This window comes from Balearica regulorum, chromosome Z, assembly GCF_011004875.1.
Source record: "Balearica regulorum gibbericeps isolate bBalReg1 chromosome Z, bBalReg1.pri, whole genome shotgun sequence".
In the NCBI taxonomy this organism is placed as follows: domain Eukaryota; kingdom Metazoa; phylum Chordata; class Aves; order Gruiformes; family Gruidae; genus Balearica; species Balearica regulorum.
The window spans coordinates 54,154,708-54,170,139 of NC_046220.1; the positions used below are offsets into that span (position 1 = coordinate 54,154,708).

Sequence of the window (15,432 nt, forward strand, 5' to 3'; positions counted from 1 at the left end):
GGGACTCCCAGAGCTGGATGCAGTACTCCAGGTGGTGTCTCACAAGAGTGGAGTAGAGGGGCAGGATCACCTCCCTCAACCTGCTGGTCACACTGGTTTTGATGCAGCCCAGGACACGGCTGGCTTTCTGGGCTGCAAGCGCACACTGCTGGCTCATGTTGAGCTTCTCATCAATCAATATCCCCAAGTCCTTCTCCTCAGGGCTGCTTTCAAGCCATTCTCCGCCCAGCCTACAGTTGTGCTTGGGATTGCACTGACCCATGTGCAGGACCGTGCACTTGGCCTTGTTGAACTTCATGGGGTTCGCACGGGCCCACCTATCCAGCCTATCAAGGTCCCTCTGGATGGCATCCCTTCCCTCCAGCGTGTCGACCCCACCACACAGCTTGGTGTTGTCGGCAAACTTGCTGAGGGTGCACTCGATCCCACTGTCCATGTCGATGACAAAGATGCCAGTCCCAGTACCAGCCCCTGAGGAATGCTACTTGTCACCGTTCTCCACTTCGACATTGAGCCGTTGACCACAACTCTTTGAGTGCGACCATCTAGCCAATTCCTTATCCCCTGAGTGGTCCATCTATCAAATCCATGTCTCTCCAGTTTAGAGACGAGGATGTCGTATCGGACAGTGTCAAATGCCTTGCACAAGTCCAAGTAGATGACGTCTGTCAGTCTTCTCTTGTCCACCAAAGCTGTAACCCCATCATAGAAGGCCACCAAATTTGTCAGACATGATTTGCCCTTAGTGAAGCCATGTTGGCTGTCACCAATCACCTCCTTGTTTTCCATGGGCCTGAGCGTAGTTTCCAGGAGGATCTGCTCCATGATCTTGCCAGGCACGGAGGTGAGGCTGACCGGCCTGTAGTTCCCTGGGTCTTCCTTTTTACCCTTCTTAAAAATGGGGGTTATGTTCCCCCTTTTCCAGTTAGTCGCTGGACTGCCAGGACTTCTCAAATATGATGGCAAGTGGCCTGGCCACTTCATCCGCCAGTTCCCTCAAGACCCGCAGATGCATCTCATCAGGTCCCATAGACTTGCGCACCTTCAGGTTCCTTACATATTCTCGAACCTGATCTTCTCCTACAGTGGGTGGTTCTTCATTCTTCCAGTCCCTGCTTTTACCTTCTGTGACCTGGGCAGTGTGGCTTGAGCATTTGCCAGTGAAGACTGAGGCAAAGAAGTCATTGAGTACCTCAGCCTTCTCCATATCCTGCGTAACCAGGTCACCCGTTTCATTCTGGAGAGGAGCCACATTTTCCCTCGTCTTCCTCTTATCACTGACATACCTGTAGAAGCTTTTCTTGTTGTCCTTGACATCCCCAGCCAGACTAATTTCCATCAGGGCTTTGGCTTTCCTAACCTGCTCCCTGGCTGTTTGGACAGTTTCTCTGTATTCCTCCCAGGCTACCTGCCCTTGCTTCCACTCTCTGTAGGCTTCCTTTTTTTGTTTGACTTTGCCCAGGAGCTCCTTGTTCATCCATGTGGGCCTCTTGGTGGATTTGCTTGACTTTCTCTTTGTTGGCATGCATCGCTCCTGAGCTTGGAGGATGTGACCCTTGAATATTAGCCAGCTGTCTTGGGCCCCTCTTCCTTCCAGGGCTTTTTCCCATGGTATATTACCAAGCAGATCCCTGAAGAGGCTAAAGTCTGCTCTCCACATCCACCATGTTATGCCAATATCTTTCTTATATAACATTTTATCTACACAGATGAACTAGAACTTTATTTTTCACTTGAAAACAATGTCACACGCTTACTAACAGATATGATATTTTCTTTTAATACAAGAAATTGTAATAACCTAAATATCATATAATTGACCATATTATTCAGTGCAGCTGTTCAGCTACCATAAAACTGTGAGAATCTAATATTTTAATTTAGCTACAGGGATTTCATTTCCTCCCCCCCCCCTTTTTTTTTTCAATTGCAAAAATACTGCTTTATTCAGTTCTTAATGTGCTTTGTATTACTTGGATTAGACAATTTCATAACTACATTATGATACTTTTATATTTAGATTTGTTGGATTATTTCATGGGGTTTTTTTGAAAAATTTGAAGAGTGATAACAACAAGAAAAATGCAGAAGCACTAAAATGTATTCCTCATGGTTGCATATAATATATAAAGATTATATTTTTAATAAAGATTATATAAAAATAAAGTATCTATTAATATGATATATTAATATAAAGATTCTACTGTATATATTAGTTTTTATAAAGACTAATATATTTTGACATACTTCTGTATTTCTTAAGTAGAACCCATGGAGCACTGTCTTTGTTCTATCACTCTTTCTTAAAAAAAAAAGTAATTGTGATATGTTCTGAAACTTAACTTGGGTTCACAGTTCTAAAAGATACCGTTTCACTCTATATCAAGCTGGGAGACAGTTATGCTTCTTATATATTATCTTATTTATATAGTATTAAATATAAATTACTAATTTGGCTAGACCAAGTGTCTGCTATCTGACACATACACAACTCTCTGCTTTTTCCTTACTGTTTTGGTTTGAAGCAAGTTGTAAAAACCCTGTCAGCACCACCACAGAAAAGAACAAAAAACAAGGGAGTAGGAAACTTAACAATGCTTCCATTGCATTGGTAAATTGTAAATTACCTCTTAAGAATAAATAATCCATAGGACAAATGTCAAAGTCAGCACCAAAGAGTGTTTGGAATGAAGTTCCACCTACAGATATTTTGAGAGACTCCAAGAATGAAGAAAATAGAAGAGAATATACATTAGCAAGCACACTTTAAAAAACCCAAACAACACAACACCCCCAGCCTCACTCTCTCCCCCCCCCCAGTAGATAGGAAGATAAATTATTGTCTTCATATGTTTGCACTGAAAGTATTCCATAGTACAATAGTACAAATATCCACACAACATGTTCTGAAGCTGTATATGTACCATACACAACACACGAAGATGGAATTTATTCTCCAAAATATTTTCTCATGTAAATAAGATTATGGATATTATTTTAATTTCCCAATAAAGAGCAGTAACTAAATCATCTTTGGAACAATACAAAATACATCCTACAGTTATAGGACCATAGAGTCATAGAATTGTTTAGATTGGAAAAGACGCTTAAGATCATCGAGTCCAACCATTAACCTAACACTGCCAAGTCCACCACTAAACCATGTTGCCAGGCACAACACCTACACATCTTTCAAATACCGTTAAGGATGTTGACTCAACCACTTCCCTGGGCAGCCTCTTCCAATACTTGACAACCCTTTTGGTAAAGAATTTTTTCCTAATATCTGTTAACCTCCCCTGGCACAACTTGAGGCCATTTCCTCTCATCCTATCACTTGTTACTTGGAAAAAGAGACCGACACCCACCTGGCTACAACCTTCTTTCAGGTAGTTGTAGAGAGCCATAAGGTCTCACCTCAGCCTCTGTTTCTCCAAGCTAAACAATCCCCGTTCCCCCAGCCACTCTTCATAGGACTTATTCTCTAGACCTTTCACCGGCTTCATTGCCCTTCTTTGGACATGCTCCAGCATCTCAATGTCATTCTTGTAGTGTTCGGTTCAAAACCAAACACAGTGTTCGAGGTCCAGTCTCACCAAAGTTGAATACAAAGGGATACTTCCCTAATTCTGTTGGCCACACTGTTTCTGATATAAGCCAGGATGCTATTAACCTTCCTGGCCACCTGGGCACACTCTGGGTCATAGCCAGCCAGCTGTCAACCAACACCCCAGGTCATTTTCCACCAGGCAGCTTTCCAGCCACTCTTCCCCAAGCCTGTAGCATTGCCTGGGGTTGTTGTGACCCAAGTGCAGGACACGGCCTTGTTGAACCTCATACGGTTGGCCTAGGGCCAGTGATCCTGCCTGTTGAGATCTCTCTGTAGAGCTTTCCCAGCCTCAAGCAGATCAACACTCCCACCCAACTTGGTGTCATCTGCAAACTTACTGAGGGTGCACTTGACCCCCTCATTCAGATAAATATATTAAAGAGAACTGGCCCCATTACTGAGCACTGGGGAACACCACTTGTGACTGGTCCCCAACTGGATTTAACTCCATTCAGCCCAACTCTTTCAGCCTGGCCATTCAGTCAGTTTTTTACCCAGAAAAGAGTACACCCATCCAAGCACTTAGCAGCCACTTTCTCCTGGAGAATGCTGTGAGAAAGGGTGTCAAAGGCTTTACTTAAGTCGAGGTGAACAACATCCTTGACCTTTCTTTCATCCACTAAGCAAGTCACTTTGTCATAGAAGGAGATCATGTTGGTCAAACAGGACCCATACTGACTAGGCCTGATTGTCTAGTTATCCTGTACATGCCATGTGATGGCACTCAAGATGATCTGCTCCATAATCTCCCTCAGCACTGAGGTCAGACTGACTGACCTGTAGTTCCCCGAATCCTCCTTCTGGCCCTTCTTGTAGATGTGTGTCACATTGGCTAACCTCCAGTCAACTGGGACCTCCCCGGTTAGCCAGGACTGCTGATAAATGATGGAAAGTGGCTTGGTAAGCACTTCTGCCAGCTCTCTCAGTACCCTTGGGTGGATCCCATCCAGACCCATAGACTTGTGTGTGTTTAAGTGGCGTAACAGGTCGCTAAACATTCCCCATTGTATAATGGGGGCTTCATTCTGCTCCCCATCCCTGTCTTCCAGCTCAGGGGGCTGGGTACCTGGAGAACAATTGTTCTGTCCATTAAAGACTGAGGCAAAGAGGGCATTAAGTACCTCAGCCTTTTCCTCAGCCTTTGTCACTATGTTTCCCCCCACATCCAATAAAGGATGGAGATTCTTCTTAGCCCTTGTCCTTAACGTCTTCTCTTTCAAGAAGACAAAATGCAATGTCATAATATTACTATTTTTTTTTCTTGAAAGATATGAAATTTTTTCATATGACCATACAAATATATGAACTAACAGCTTTTGGAAAATGTGAATACCATTGTAGTATTTGCTGCTCATTCACCATAAGAAAGTGAAGAATGTTCAGTGCAGAAAAACAATCATTAAAATATCTTCTTTGACTCTAACACCTAAGACAATGTAAAAAAACCCTGTTTCTAAAGCCTGACGTCTCACAGTAATGACATACATCAGTTTCTGGATCTGCCTTGCTCTCTGTAAGTTGTCCAGAAAATTTTAGTGTCTTCATGTGTAAAACCATGAACTGGGATTTACCTAAATGAGTAACCGCTATTTGATTCAGTTGCAGGGAATGCTTGTGACTGGACAGGAGAGTGATCTGATAGTAGAGTTTTTCTTGACTTGATAATTCACTCTTGAACGACTTCAATCTGTTCACCTTCAGGTTATAATGTACATCCATCCACAAACTCATCCACTTAGCAAAAGGATGCATTGGCTTTCTGAGAAAATGGCTTCAATCTGTTCCCATATAGTGGCTGATCTGAGTTTGAAGTTCTGTAGCTGTATATCAGACTTCTAAAAATGAACGGGAAAGGAAGCTAGTGTGCTTGAGTGCTTATAGTAATTTTCATTACCTGTATAGGGCTAAATAGGTTAAACAATACACACATATCTTGTGTAAATCTTCCTCCCCATGGCTTCAGGAATATTGTTTGACATTTTTTAAATCTGGTGGTTTACTATCTACTAGATTTTTATTCACCAGTGTCCCCACTCTGTCTGTTGCACTCTTCTGATCTTTCCATTGCCTGTGAATGGCCTTGCCTCTTTTCAGTGCCGACCTGGAGAAACAGGACCAACTGATGTGAACTGGGAGTTGCAAGTATCTCAATATAACGTGCAGTGCATCATTCCCTTTCCTAGTCTTTTATTTCAGTTACCAAGGCTGATCTAAAATTTGGCCACCTTTAACAAGATTACTCATACGCATTGTGATACACCAGCAAACCGAGAACAGTGGAACCCAGAAACACTTTTTCATGTATAAGGATACATGATATTCATTTTCAGGGCTAATGCTAAGTGAAGAAGTGTCATTAACTAGGTAGGTCCTGATGCTCTAGGCTGGCACTAAGTGAGGAGTGAAGTCACAATTATTTTATAGTGTTATTTCTATCTAGAAGATCAGATTTTACTTTTCTTGTAGAAGTAACATATGTAAAGTTTGCTTGGACTAAAAGGCTGAACCCACCATGCATGTATCTTCCATGAGAGGACAAGGTTTACTTTTTCCCTTTTCCTGAAATTCCTTCTGTAAGAGATTTGATTACAGAGCTAAAGGCGGCTTTCCAGTAGACATTAATAGTCTCATACTTATTTTACAGCCAGCAACCACTGAAGTTTGATTTTATTAAGCTTTGTGTTACCATGACTGCTAGCTTTAAATTCATCTGTTCATTGACAATATAAAAATTCTGTGTTAAACACTGTCCCCCTGTATACGTTTAGATAGTCGTCTCTCTCCTGCAGCCGTAAAGGTCTTATTTCATTATCAATAGATATTAGATTCCACAGTCTGGCACCTCAAGTAGGTAACAATATCTCTTGCTAAGTACAAATAATACCTCTAGCTTCCTGGGGAGCCCTTTTGCACATCACAGAGATATCTTTGCAGGGTCAGATGTATGAGAAAGGGGAACTGCAGCTGTGCCTGATCCAAACCTTGAAATCCAAACTTTGACCAGCGGCCTCAGAAGTCATTGGTCAAAGTAGTAAGACAGCTTGCTCAACCATCATGACAGAGAAAATGACCTTCGAGTCAAAAATCACTGTCTAAAGTCATCTAACCCTCTCGTGAATTGATTGCTAGTCAAGTTACTGTCAGAAATGTTGTCATCATTCTTGTCCTCTAAGTAGATGAAATTTTCCACAACTCTGTCATTAATTTATGCATAAACTCTGGTTCTTTTCAATAAAAATGGTAATCTTCATAAGGCTGTTTGAGAGAAAAAGAACAGAATTCTGAACTGTGACCGTGTGCATCGGGAATACATTTATCTGAGATGGCAATGTGCAAATGAATAGAAACACATCTTCATCTGTAAATACAGATGGTTACTCATGTTGTAGCAGAAACTTTAGAAACTTTTATTCAGTTTTTTTAAAAAAAAAAATCTTATGGATATGCTTGTTCCATTATTTTAAAATAGTATTTTGTCTGAATTTGGGGGGAATTAGAAATACCCAGAGTTTCTGTTCTATGTACTATGACAGAACATTTGATGAAAGGAAGGGTTTATCAAGCTTTAAATAATAAAGACCTTCTTTTCCATGCATAGATTTATTTTTTTTCGCTGTGGCCTTGTCATCTGACTAATTATCACATAGGTCCAAGTAAAAATATAGATGGACTATTTTCTAGGAGAAAAGTGTATTTATTAGAACAGAAAAGGGTATGCTCAAAAATCAAGTGATTTTTATAAAGCAACTGTATGTTTCAGTGATAATAAAAATATATTTTAAAATCATACATAATAGTTCTTATGTGATTTTCATTTATTATAATAATGATTCTTAATATTACTTTAATTGAGATATTCTTCATCCCTACAATAGTAACAAATAATTAACATTGCACTTACTTACTTTTTATAAGATGACATTTTTTCTTTTCACGTTATTTATTATTATGCATTATAGCTTGCAGAACTTATAAAAATTCTTTAACTATATAAAGCCATAAAATTTAGGGTATTTCGGGGGGGGGGGGGGAAGAATACTCTCATATTCAGTTAAATAAAAAAAAATAGACATCTGCAAAATGAAAAATGAACTATCAAGAATTGTTCTAGAAAGTTCTCGGAACAGTTTCTCATCATAAATGCTCATTAAAAATAAAAGTGATGAATGTCGTGTAGATGATACATGGATGGTCTTGAATATTTTCAGTATTACATTGTTACTATGCATTCTCTTTTTGCAGGTAGTTCTACCTTAATTTTCAGAACAGAGTCAGCAGTAAAATGTGTATACATCTAAATATGTACAGAATAATTTTGTCCTCATGAAGAAAAAAGCACATACACAGAAATATTTGTGATAATTCTGTCAGAAAAGAGTAGCTCAGCAACACTTTCAAAACTGTTTTTATATGGCTATATTCCTTTCCCTTTCCTTTTTTTTTTTTTTTTTTAATTACATTAATTATACTTGATTATGGTAGCTGCTGTGAAAGATGTTAGGATCATCTATTTCTATTCTTCTTTTTTTTTTCTTCCTGGTAGAAGGCAAAATTCTTTCTTATAGTACATTTCTTGTTCTCTGAGAAATATGGTACAACTTTAATAAAATAAAGTATAACTTTAATAAAATACAGTTAGATAGAAACACAAGAGTTTCACTAATCAAATGAACTCAGTTCTCATTTAATCCCTACAGTTCCTATATATACCTTCAGAGCACCAGCTATAGTTTTTTATGGGTTTTGGTTTTGATTTGTTGTGTCTTTTTTTTTTTTCCCCAAAAAAAACCCCATATGGCTACAGTATTTTAAGATTATACCTTCAAGAAAATTTGGGATATGTTTCCTGTCTGAAATGAATTAAATCTTAAAATGAAAAAGGAAAAAAGAGAGAGAGAATAAAAATGGTTTGGGGAATGAATTTATGTAGCTGAATGTTTCACAGAAGCTTCTTACAATCTCCATTCTCTGTTGAATTTTTTGATAATCCTGTATGGGACAACTGAAATAGGATATAGCTTTTTTTCTTTTATGTTTATGCACAAGTTTCCACTTGTTCATGCACAGCTGAATGTGGAAGCCTGGAAATAAGCAATAGATTTTTACACAACAGCACTGTGAACAGAGATGTCATGTTTGTGTTAATAAAAATAGATAGCTGATACACAGTTGTCTGCATTTTTAGCTACATCTGAAACAATATACTGTTAAGTAAGTTCCTTTCCAAGCAGTTCTATGAAGTAATCTACTAGATTTTTTTATCATAGTTCAAAATCCTTACAGTTTCAATTGCCAGTATATATCAGAGATTTAGGAAATATTTCTGTCTCTCTCAGTATCCTTTAGTCAATCACAGTTCTTCTGGTTCATATTGTCTTTGGGCTATGTCAGTATTCCTGGCAACAAAATGACCTACATCACAAGGTACATCCCATGTCTAGGAACATATGGTCTAACATCTTGAACTCCTTTAAGAACACCATGGTGGTTTTCCTATATTACCTATGTTATCTGCTACAAATTCTGCACATTTGGCTAGGAGAGGGTTCAGTGCTCTTAAAGATTTTTCTATTACAATGACAAAATTGTCAATATTGTCCTGATCAATGGAGAGCATATTTTAGAACAAAACAAAACAAAACAAAACACAAAAAATCTGATATAATTAGCTACTAGGTACGAAATTACCATGTGGAAGTCTTTGTCAGTATGATTGCTAACATCTGCCATTAGTGGAAACCACATTTCATTTGTGTGCTCCCACCTCTTGGAGTAGGATAAAAAGTGCAAAGCTAGGACAGCTTTCTTTTTCATATAGACAAATAAATGTTCTGCCCCATTTGGAACTTTCAGGCAAGAGAAAGACTTTTAAAATCTGTTTTCACAAATTTTGTGCTGAGCAAAATTTTGCTTGGCAAAGGAAAAGATCATTCAAATTGAGATTTCTTCTTTCATCAAAAATGTACAATTATATTTGTCAGAAGGATTGCTTGGATCTCCTCCTCATTCTTTATTACTGTCTATGTATTTTTCCATTTTGTTGCCACTTCCTTAATTAAAAATCTTTGTATTTTATTAGAACATATATGATTAGTTTCTATATCATTCACTAATATCACAGTGCTCTCAGTGGGAAAGAGGTCTGTTCCCTTACAAAGGAGATGATAATAGGCCCCACAACTAGCTTGCCTCATATTCTTTTATAAAAGCAATAAAATGACATCTTGTTTTCAAAGAGTTATGGCAAAAATGTTTGTCTAAATGATAACTAAATACAATATTAACAGCAGAAAACTACTATTAAACTAAAGAACTCTTTTATTCTCCTTGATGGAGCAACATCCATATATGTTGTTATAGAAGCTGAAGTCTTCAGTTTTCTGGCTACTGTAAGTATTCTAATTGAACACAACTTTCATATTGTTTAAATGATTAGCAAAATTCTCATGTTTTTTCAAATTTTTTTCAAACTACTCCCTTTATTTTCTGTGCTCTTGAACCACATTAGCTTTTGTGCCTATGTATTAGAAATTGTCCAAATAATTGGTAAGTTTTGAAGTATGTACCAATTAGCAATTGATTTAGGAGCAGAGGAAGACAACAACTTTCCAAGTCTTCTTCCATGATGCAGGATCTAAATTTTCTTTTTGAACAATGCATATTTCCCTTTCTTAAATGCTTGTAAAGAGGAAATATGCATTAAAGATCACAAACCTCTCAACAATTGCTTAGTAGATAGAGTATTGTTTACTAGTGGTACAAAGTCATGTAACAACCAGAATTTTTATGATACTTTTGTTAAGGGTCAAAATTAAATACAAGAAAGGATTATTAACTATATCTTTTATGCCATTACGCTTTTGGGTTTTTTTCCTAACTGTAGTCTTAAGCATCACCTGTTGGGATGTATTGAAATATTGCACAATTTTGCTTAATAATAAGTAAATAGTTTCTCTTATAAATCACTGAAACAGAAACTTAGGCAACTACTCAATTATTTATCTGATAGGCAACAATAAAATATTGTCTTATTACCATTCAAAACTTTCAATTTCAGTTTATAATTATCTTTATGCTTGCGTGTATGGTTCATCAATGCCAATTGTCTTTTGCCTTTCCGGTAACATAATTTGGTGTACAGTTTTCCCAAGTTTACACAGAAATATGGCTCAGACATTCTGTGTGTTTCTTGAACCTCTTTCATAATATCTTCAAAATGTAGACAACTGTATTTTGAAACAAGCAGCTTTCATAGTCAAAAACTTCTATATTTCTATATAAGGTTTTACAGGACTGTTTGCACTCTTATATTGTAAAATAGCTGTTCAAAATATACTTTTTTCTCATCACTTTGGTGCTGACACACTGAAAAAAGCAAAATCAGCCACGTATAATGTTTGCTTTAGAACATGAACTCTTGCTAAGTTTAAAGTATTCTTTGAACAAGTGTTGTCAACGCTCTTTTTTTAAGGGAAAAGAGGCTTTTCAATTTCTTCATCACCTTATAAATTTATATCAAGTGTTTATAGCAATGTCCAGGCATGAAAGATCACTTTGGTTTATTTGGGTTTACACTTTTCTTTCTTTCAAATTAAAAAAAAAAAAAAACCAAAAAAAAAACAACCAAAAAACCCAAAACACAAAACCCCACAAACAACAACAACAACAAAAAAACCACCATACAAGCAAGGAAAACAGACCCACAAACCCACAACTAAATATTTGCAGAGGCCAGGTGCTACCCTCACACATACTAGAGTTTTGAATGAGTATCTCATGTCCTGAAGAGCTGGAAAAACATGAACGTGTGTACGTATTCAAAAATCCATTCACTTTAAAATAAAGCATAGATAACATTGATTTTTATTAGTAGTAAATATATTAGTTTAGTAGTTGAGTACATTACATCAGAGGTGGGTATACCTGTGGGGTTTGCTACTAGCTATGCACAACTGCACTTCACATTTTAATCTTAGACTCTCCTCTGTCTATATTTTTCACTGAAATTTATTAAGAATTTCCTTACCAGTATGAATACATGGAATAGTTATCATTAGTAAATGTTTTTCTCAAAAGAAACTTTGTCATTGGTCTGAATTAAAAAAAAAAAGGTAGTTTTCTGCTGCATTTTTCAAAAAAATTTCATTGACTATATTACACACATTCTTAAAGTATGTGGTACCATCCATTTTCACAGCTACAGTATCATTTTTTACTTTGTAAATAATGCACCAACTAGAGCTGTATCCATTTATTTGGTTGAAAAATATTTCTTCCTTAGCTATACGTTCACTGTTAAAAAATGTAGTACAGAATGAAAATAATAGAAGTAGGCTCAGTAAACTGTCAGAATTTCCTGTGTAAAAAAATCCCCTCCCCTCCAATATTTTTTGCTGGAACTTCATTTGACAGAAATTAAGTACAATGCACAAGAATGATGACTACTTCAGAAGCTGTTTACAGAGAAAGCATATCCCTATGCACTGTACCCAATCGCTGTGCTGCTTATTTTTTTTTATTTTATTTTATTTTATTTTATTTTATTTTATTTTATTTTATTTTATTTTTAAAACTCTGGTATTCCAAAGTTTTTTTTTCAAGTACAGATAGTTTTCATTGAGGGAACCCAGGCATATATTCAGATTGCTGACTCGGATAGCAGAAAATTTAATTTTCTAATTTTTCCTAAGACTAGTTTAAACTGAACTTTTTATTTCACTGAATCATTTTTAATAACTACATTGGAATAGCTGGGTAGCAGTCCAAGAATTATAAAACAATTGAGGAACTTCTCAGGGAAAATGACTTAAGGTTGTTTCAAAATACAAAATCACTGAGCTGGAAGTGAATATCCAGCAGAGCTATTTAAAGATTTGTTTATGATCTTCTTTAATATCTTTGCTAGTGTCCCTGGCAAAAGACATAGGACCCTTTTGTTTAAGAATGGAGAAACATTATTAGAAGTAGTTCAGAACATTGTCTAGGAGAACGTGACCCTCGTCAGAGTCAGAGTAAGAGAAATGGGGTGAAATTTAGTAGTCCAAAGGGAAGGATCATGCATTTCAGGGCTAGCAGTCACTGTTGTTGTCTATTCAGGTTTTGGAAGCTAGAAATGATGGAGAAGTGAAACCTTTGGCATGGTGAGCCTGCACCTTGAATACTGTGTTTAGTTTTGAGCCCCTCACTACAAGAGGAAATGGCCTCAAGTTGCACCAGAGAAGGTTTAGTTTGGATATTGGGAAAAATTTCTTCACCAAAAGGGTTATCAAGCATTGGAAGAGGCTGCCCAGGGAAGTGGTTGAGTGACCATCCCTGGAGGTATTTAAAAGACATATAGGCGTGGTGCCTGGGAATATGGTTTAGTGGTGGACTTGGCAGTGCTAGGTTAACAGTCAGACTTGATGATCTTAAAGGTCTTTTCCAACTTAAACGATTCTATTATGCTATGATTCTATGAGAATAAAACAAGAGAAAGTACCTAAAAGGATTAATGAGATGAGGGGCTATATTTAGGAGAGAGAAAAATACTAATGCCATGTTCGAAACACTAACAAGAATCCACCTAAGAAACGTAATATAAATTTGGAAACAATTACATTTGAATAACCTTAGATTAGAGAATTTATCATAAGTACAATTATCTGAATAATTTACTCTTACAAAACAAAGTCAGAGAAATGAAATTACTGCTGTCTAGAAATACAGCTGGAAAGTAAATATCACGCAAGGAGTGAAAAGGCAGCATCTGCCCAAGCACAAATGTATGTGCATTGGCCATGAACACATTCAGCCAGGAAACAAATTTTTGACTACCAGAAGAAAAACATTCAATAGCAGCCTTCAGACAGAATAATTAACAAACGAGTTTGTTAAGAAGAGAGTCATACAACAGTTGCAACTATAGAAAGTGATCAAAATCATTTATCCAGGAATTTCCCCATCAGTCCTATGTTCCTATTTTAAATTGATACAAAGGAAACAACAGAATTCCTTGAAGGTCAACATTCGTTCAAGTAACCAACCAAAAGCCTGGAAGTGTAATTAACCAGTTTCAACACAGTGAACGTCTTTTGACTCTTCCATAGTCTGTCTGTGTTGGGTTTGCGTGGCAAGGTTTTGGTAGCGGGGAGGCTACAGGGGTGGCTTCTGTGAGAAGCTGCTAGAAGCTTCTCCTGTGTCTGACAGAGCCAATGCCAGTCGGCTCCAAGATGGACCCGCTGCTGGCCGAGGCCAAGCCAATCAGCGCCTCTGTGATAACATATTTAAGAAGGGGAAAAAAAACCAGTTAGAGGGAGCTTTTGCAGCCAGAGAGAGGAGTGAGAAGATGTAAGAAACTCTGCAGACACCAAGGTCAGTGCAGAAGGAGGGGCAGGAGGTGCTCCAGGTGCCGGAGTAGAGATCCCTCTGCAGCCCGTGGTGAAGACCATGGTGAAGCAGGCTGTCCCCCTGCAGCCCATGGAGGAAGGATGAGGGGGTGTAGAGATTCCACCTGCAGCCCGTGGAGGACCCCACGCTGGAGCAGGTGGAGACACCTGAAGGAGGCTGTGGCCTGTTGGAAGCCCACACTGGAGCAAGCTCCTGGCAGGACCTGTGGACCCATGGAGAGGGGACCCCACGCCGGAGCAGGTTTGCTGGCAGGACTTGGGACCCCGTGGGGGACCCCATGCTGGAGCAGTTTGCTCCTGAAGGTCTGCACCCCGTGGGAGAGACCCACGCTGGAGCAGTTCTTGAAGGACTGTAGCCCATGGGAGAGACTCACGCTGGAGAAGTTCGTGAAGGACTTTCTCCCGTGAGAGGGACCCCATGCTGGAGCAGGGGAACAATGAGAGGAGTCCTCCCCCTGAGGATGAAGAAGCAGCAGAGACACCGTGTGATGAACTGACCGTAACCCCCACTCCCCGTCCCCCTGTGCCGCTGAGGGGGGTGGAGGTTGAAGCCAGGAGTGAAGTTGAGCTCGGGAAGATGAAAGGGGTGGGGGGAGGTGTTTTAAGATTTGGTTTAATTTCTCATTCTTCTACTCTGTTTTGCCTAGTAATAAATTAGATGAATTCCCTCTCTAAGTTCAGTCTGTTTTGCTCGTACGATAATTAGTGAGTGATCTCTCCCTGTCCTTATCTCGACCCATAAGTATTTTTTCGTTGTACCTTTTCTCCCCTGTCTAGAGAAGGAGGGGAGTGATAGAGCGGCTCTGGTGGGCACCTGGCCCTCAGCCAGGGTCAACCCACCACACTGCCTCACTCTTCCTGGCTGGAGACAAGCACATAGAAGTGTCACGCTATGACAACACTAAAGTAGGTAGACTTGTACAGGGACAATTCAGATCTGTCTTGGTTTCATCAGACGTAGAGTTAATTTTTGTTCTGGCAGCTGATGTAGTGCTGTGTTCTGAATATAAGATGATGAGTGGTTTTACCCCAGCCGGCAGCTGAGCACCACGCAGCCGCTCGTTCACTCCCCCCCCACCAGGATGGGGAAGAGAATTGGAAAAGTTAAAGTGAGAAAACTCGTGGGTTCAGATAAAAACAGTTTAATAGGTAAAGCAAAAGCCACACGCACAAAAAGCAAAGCAAAGCAAGGAATTCATTCACCATTTTCCATGGGCAGGCAGGTGTTCAGCCATGGCCAGGAAAGCAGGGCTCTGTCACACATAATGGTTACTTGGGAAGACCAACGCCATTGCTCCGAACGCCGCCGCCCTCCCCCCCCCCCCCTTCCCCCAAGCTCCTTATAAACTGAGCATGACGTCATATAGTATGGAATATCCCTTTGGTCAGTTTGGGTCACCTGTCCTGTCTGTGTCTCCTCCCAACTTCTTGTGCACC

General features: G+C 38.9%; 1 long non-coding RNA gene across 1 annotated transcript in view; it reads left to right on the forward strand.

Moving 5' to 3' along the window:
• The window catches only part of LOC142599605 (uncharacterized), a 63,026-nt gene extending 48,356 nt beyond the window's left edge, over positions 1–14,670 (forward strand). The window contains exon 3 of the long non-coding RNA XR_012833185.1: positions 14,643–14,670. This is a non-coding gene — a long non-coding RNA (uncharacterized LOC142599605). The remainder of the gene's footprint in view (positions 1–14,642) is intronic.
• Positions 14,671–15,432: the final 762 nt, after the last annotated feature.